This window comes from Aristolochia californica, unplaced genomic scaffold, assembly GCF_029961685.1.
Source record: "Aristolochia californica isolate CCGP_79_NKW_82.1479 unplaced genomic scaffold, dmAriCali1.0.hap1 SCAF_4, whole genome shotgun sequence".
NCBI classification, from domain to species: Eukaryota; Viridiplantae; Streptophyta; class Magnoliopsida; order Piperales; family Aristolochiaceae; genus Aristolochia; species Aristolochia californica.
The window spans coordinates 19,434,665-19,441,311 of record NW_027182103.1 but is presented as its reverse complement, the minus strand read 5'-3'; positions in this window follow the sequence as shown (position 1 = coordinate 19,441,311).

Sequence of the window (6,647 nt, the reverse complement as noted above, 5' to 3'; positions counted from 1 at the left end):
TGAAACAAATTACTTCTTACAACTATAAGACCTTGTTAGTATATTTCTTAGGGAAATATTAGAAAAGTATTTCTAGTAAAAATATTTCTATAGGGACTATTAGTTCCATTTTTCAAGAAACATTGTCAAAGAATTTCTTGAAAAAATACGTCTCCATGGACCATTAGTGCCTCATGTTTCCTAGACACTTTTCTAGCTGTAAATTCTTACCAAGAAATAATTGTGGAAATTTTTTTTTTCCTGAAACAAATTACTTTCTATGACCTTAAGGCCTTGTTTGTGCATTTTACCAGGAAAATATGGAAATGTTTTTCTTGTAAAAATATGTCTCCAGGGACCCATAGACCTCATATTTCATGGAAACACTTTTCGAACTGAAAATTTTTACCTGGAAAATTTTGTGGCATGACAATATTTGTAGAAACAAATTACTTTCTTCAACTATGAGGCCTTTGTTAGTTCTTTTTTTTCCAACAAACGTTAGAAAAGTGTTTCTAGTAATAATGCATATCCAAAGACCATTAGTGCTTCATGTTTCTTGGAACACTTTTCTAGCTGAAAATTCTTACAAGGACAATTTTGTGGAGAACTATATTTTGCAGAAACAAAATACATTCTACAACTAAATGGCCATGTTACTGCATTTTTTAGGAGACATTGGAAAAGTATTTATAGTGAAAATACATCTCCAGGGACTATTAGTGCCTCATGTTTCCTGGAAACATCTTTCTAGTTGAAAATTCTTACGAGGAAAATTTTATGGTGTGGCAATTTTTGCTGAAACATTTACTTGCTACAACTATAAGGCCTTTTTATTGCCTTTTTTAAAGGAAATGTTGCAAAAGTATTTCTAGTAAAAATACAGCTTCAGGGACCATTAGTGTCTCAAGTTGTTGGGAAACTCTTTTCAAGAAAAAAATGCTTACTAGAAATTTTTTATGGTGAGACATTTTTTGCTGAATCAAATAACTTTTTACAACTATAAAGCCTTGTTACTGCATTTTTAGGAAATATTGGAAATTTATTTATAGTAAAAATACATCTCCAAGGTCCATTAGTTTCCCATGTTTTTTGGAAACACTTTTCAAGCTGAAAATTTCATCCCACAAAAATTTTGTGTTAAGATATTTTTGCTGAATCAAATTACTTTCTACAACTATTTGGCTTTGCTAATGCATTCTTTTCTGAAATGTTGGAAAAGTATTTCTACTAAAAATTAGTCTATAGAGACTATTAGTGCCTCTTGTTTCTAGGAAACATTTTTCAAGCAAAAAAATATTACCAAGATATTTTTTTGAAGAGGCAATTTTGGGTGAAAGAAGTTACATTCTACTACTCTTAAGTCTTAGTTACTACAATATTTCAGGAACCATTGAAAAAGTTTTTCTAGTAAAAATATGTCTCCAGGGACCATTAGTGCCTCATGTTTCTAAGAAACACTTTTCTCGTAGAAAATTCTTACCAAAAAAAATTTGTGGAGAGGCTATTTTTGCTAAAACAAATTACATTCTGCTACTATAAGTCCTTATTAGTGCAATATTTCAGGAACCATTGGAAAAGCATTTGAAGTAAAAATACGTCTCTAGGGACCATTAGTGCCTCTTGTTTCCTGGAAACACTTTTCTCATTGAAATATTTTTCCAAAAAAATTGGTGGTAAGGCATTTTTGCTCAAACATATTACTTTCCTCAACTATATGATCTTGTTAGTGCATTTTTTTTTCGAAAATACTGGTAATATATTTCTTTCAAAAATATGTATCTAAAGACCATTTGTGCCGCAAGTTTACCGAAAACACTTTTCAAGATTAAAAATGTTACTCGAAAAATTGTGGTAAGGCTATTTTTGCTAAAATAATCACTATCTACAACTATAAGACCTTGCTAGTACAGTTTTCTGGAAACGTTGGAAAAGTATTTCTAGTAAATACACATCTATAGGGATCATTAGTTCCTCATGTTTCCTAGAAACAACTTTCAAGATAAAAATTTCTTAGGAAGATTTTTTTTTTAATGTTGCAATTTTTTGTATAACAAATTTCTTTCTACAACTAGAAGGCCTTGTTAGTGCATTTTTAAAAACTTTCGAAATTTATTCCTAGTAAAAATACATCTTTAGGAACCATTAGTGCCTCATGTTTCCAGGAAACATTTTTCTTTCAGAAAATTCTTACCAGGAAAACTTTGTAGTAAGGCAATATTTGCTGAAACCAATAGAGGCCTTGTTGGTACATTTTTTTTTTTTTTTGGGAAATGTTAGCTAAATATTTTTAGTAAAAATGTATCTCCAGAGACCATTATTGCCTCATGTTTCCTAGAAACATTTTTCTTGTTGAAAATTCATATCAGGAAAATTTGGTGGTAAGGCAATATTTGTTAAAATAAATTACTTTCAACAACTATAACTCCTTCTTAAAGCCTTTTTTTAGGAAACATTGGAAATGTATTTCCAAAAAAACACATCTCCAGGGACCCATTAGTGCCTCATGTTTCTTGGAACCACTTTTCAAGGTGTAAATGTTTTCTAGGAAAAAAAAATTTGTAAGGCAAATTTTGTTGAAGCAAATTACATTCTACAACTATAAGGTCGTGTTCTTGCAACAAATTTCTTTCTACAACTATAAGGCTTTGTTAGTGCATTTTTTCCAGGAAAACCATGGAAAAATATTTGTAGTAAAAATATGTCTCCAGGGAACATTAATGCCTTGTCTTTGGTGGAAACACTTTTCAAGTTGAAAACTCTTATTAGGAAAATTTTGTGGTGATGCAATTTTTGCTGAAACATATTACTTTATACAACTATAACAACTTGTTAGTGCATTTTTTTTAGGAAATTTTGGAAAAATATTTCTAGTAAAAATGCTTCTCTTGGGATCATTAATGCCTCATGTTTCCTAGAAACACTTTTCTAGCTGAAAATTCTTTGCAAGAAAATTTTGTGGTAAGGCAATTTTAGTTGAAACAAATTACTGTCTACAACTATAACGCCATGTTAGTACCTTTTTTAGGAAACATTGGAAATGTATTTCATGTAAAAATATGTTGTGGTCCCTGACCATAGACCTCGTCACTTGACGAAGGGAAGGATCGCCAAGGGGAACAGGGGATGAACCAGGCCTAACGGACTTTCCTGGTCGACCTATGATGCCTAGAATGGGAGGGAATGAAGGATGGATTGGAGATGTGGTGTCAGACTCGTCGAAGGGATGCCTGAACCTTGGGTTCGTCAAGGAGAACGCCAATCCTGGGTTCCTTAGAGGAGAATCCCGATCCTGGTTAGGTTGAAATCATTCTTACCTAATTTCATTTCGTGAGCTCCCTTAAAGAAATTCACGCTAAGGGCCCAATTGAATGTTTTTACAATCCTGCCATTGTGGTTTACATGCTAACGACTTATGAAATAAAATAGAAATATAATCCTACGGTACTTGGCTGTTCCACTGAGTCACCAACTCACCCGCATCGCCTTTGGATGACTCGTCCTGCTATGGAGTCCATAACATCACTCCCCCCCTTGGAGAAAGAGCTTGTCCGCAAGCTCGAACGTAGGGTAAACATGCTAGAAAACATCTAGGTCTTCCCAAGTGGCTTTTGTGGCATCTGTGTGTCCACTGGACTAGGACTTCTCTGTGCTCATGTTTCAGCCGAGCACTTAATATTTTGGCAGGAGTGAGAGAAACTTTACCGTCTTCAATTGATGGTAAGGCGGGAATAGATTGGGGGCGGGATCCTTGAGCGGCTTGAGTAAGGAGACATGAAAGACATTGTGTAGCTTGAACTCTGGAGGAATTTGTAGCTCATATGCAACCTGCCCAATACGCTGGATAATTTTGAAGGGGCCAAAATATTTTGGAGAAAGCTTGTGATGAGTGCCTTCAATAGAATTTTGACGGTAAGGTTGGCGGTGGTGCCATACAAAGTCATCCGGATTGTACTGAATATCAAGGTGTCCCTGATCATAATAGTGCTTCATGCGGGGCTTGAGTTGTTCCAAGGTGTTGGACAGCGAATTCCAACAATTGACCACGAGTTATAAGAGCTTGGTCCACTGCATCCACTCTGGTAGTTCCATGAGCATAGCAGAGCAAGCGAGGAGGATCCCTACCATATAGTATTTTCAATGGTGTTGCATGTAAAGCCGTGTGGAAAGAAGTGTTGTAGCAGTACTCCGCCCAAGGACGGCAATCTACCCACTTTTTAGGATTGTCCCCGAAAAAACACCACAAGTACATCTCAATGGTGCGGTTGACCACCTCAGTCTGGCCGTCTGTTTGAGGGTGATATGCGGAGGAGTATTTGAGTTTGGTACCACAAAACTTGAAAATGTCCTTCCAAAAGATTCTAGTAAATACCACATCTCGATCACTGACGATGGATTCTGGAATACCGTGGAGGCGGACAATGTTGGAAAAGAAAACTTGGGCTACAGTGGCTGCTGTATAGGGATGCTCCATAGGAATAAAGTGTGCATATTTAGAAAAATGGTCTACCACCACCAAGAGAACAGATTTGCTCGAAGATTTTGGAAGCCCTTCAATGAAATCCTTAGAAATGTCTGCCCAAACATGTATGGAAAGAATGAGTGGTTGTAAGATGCCAGCTGGACTCAAATGATCATCTTTGTTCCGTTGACACACCAGACACTCAGCCACATACGTTGCAACTGTGGATTTCATCCCTGGCCAATAAAAATATTCCCGGATGCGCTGAAGAGTTTTCTGCAGCCCTTTATGCTTGCTGTCATGATAAGATGAGACAGACAGTGCTACCAACGGTGAAGTGGATGCTAGATATGCTCTTTATAGAGAATAATGTGGTCATGAACGGACCAGTGGGCTGACTTAGTGCCTGCAACAATCTGCTGTGACAACTCCTATAAATTTGGTGTGTGCTGGTGTTCCTATCTGATGGAATCTAGTAAGATAGAAGTGGGGTGACTGATGGCAGCCAAATGCAGTTGGTCTTTGGAACGACGGGAGAGGGCATCAATAGCTTTATTCAGAGTACCCACTGTTGAAAGATAAGCTCAAGCCCACACCACCAAGGAAGGCCCACATATCTAAGATTATTATAAGATGAGCCACATGACCAAGGAAGGCCCACAAGATGGGCCCAAGCCCATATAGGACCCACAATGATTACCATGAGCTGGCATCCTTATCACATCAGTTGGAAGATCAAGGACTCACAAAAGTATCTTTATCTTAGGTTCATGACCAAGAAGAATTTTATTTTGAGTTATGTTTGTCTTTTATCAATATTGAGTTATTTAATTGTGTTAGGACTTATCTTTAAGTGTTAGAGTTTGGGTGTAATTGGGACAAGGGTAGTTTTATTGTAATTGGACTCTACTACCTTCCTCTATTATAAATAGAGGTTCATGTACTCTAATTACAACAAGTTATTGATGTCAATGAAGTATTTCACTTTTCCATAAATTCAACATGGTATCAGAGGTTCATGTACCCATTGTTTTGCCTCACTTTTTGAGTTGATATATCAGAAAAATATCTCACTTATCCCTGGTTTGAGGGCTTATCTATGCATTTATGTTATATGGGCTTATTTCTACATCTATGATATTTGGTTCAAGCTAGGATCACTGCCATTACCTCCCAGCTTGAGGGGGAGAAGTAGAAGAAGTACAAGAAAGAGGTATTTTATTCCACATGTTGTGGATGAGTTTATGTGACCAAAATATTCAAGAAAGGGGGAGCACAAAAGATGAAACTGGTGCATCTAAGAAAAAAATTTTATATCGGATTATTTCATGGGTTCTTTTACAAAGTTTATAATTTGGTTCTTGTTATAAGTGTTGGAAGATAGTCGTTATATTCAACTGCAGCTATTATGTCTCTTTGCGGACATTATTATAGAAGAAGAGGTGGCCTCATGTCATCATTTATTTTACCCCGTCAAAAAGATGAAAATTATTAGTGGTTGGGAATCCATAACGGAGGAACTTCATCCCCGTCAAAAAAATCAAAATTATTTGTGGTTGGAAGTCCATGACGGAGGAACTTCATCCCCATCAAAAAGATCAAAATTATTTGTGGTTGAAAGTCCATGATGGAGGAACTCATAATTACATCCATGTTATCCCCCCCCCCCCCCCCCCCCCCCCCCCCCCCCCCCCTGTAATGGCTTTTATGTCTCCTACCACTTGAGAGTCGTTGTCCTATTGACGGACATGGTGGTGGATACTTCAGTGCAATGCCGATAGACACACTACTGATAGAAGTGGAGTGTGTCCTACATCCAGCATTAGGACTGGAGTATGAAGCAATGCTTACCAGCTAGGAGTGATTTCCGTAAGGCCTCAATAAAGGACGCAACAGCGTGAGGGGGAGTATTGGAAGATGAAGGCATATTGGAAGATGTGCCATTTTATAAAAAAATATTCTATACATCATTTGCAGCAAGTTGGGAGTTCATGTTGTTCTCTCACCCCCAACTTGAGGGGGAGTGTTGAAAGATAAGCTCAAACCCACATGACCAAGGAAGACCCACAAGATGAGCCCAAGCTCATAAGAAGTAGGACCCACAATGATTACCATGAGCTGGCATCCTTATCACATCAGTTGGAAGATCAAGAAGGACTCACAAAAGTATCTTTATCTTAGGGTCACGATGAAGAAGAGTTTTAGT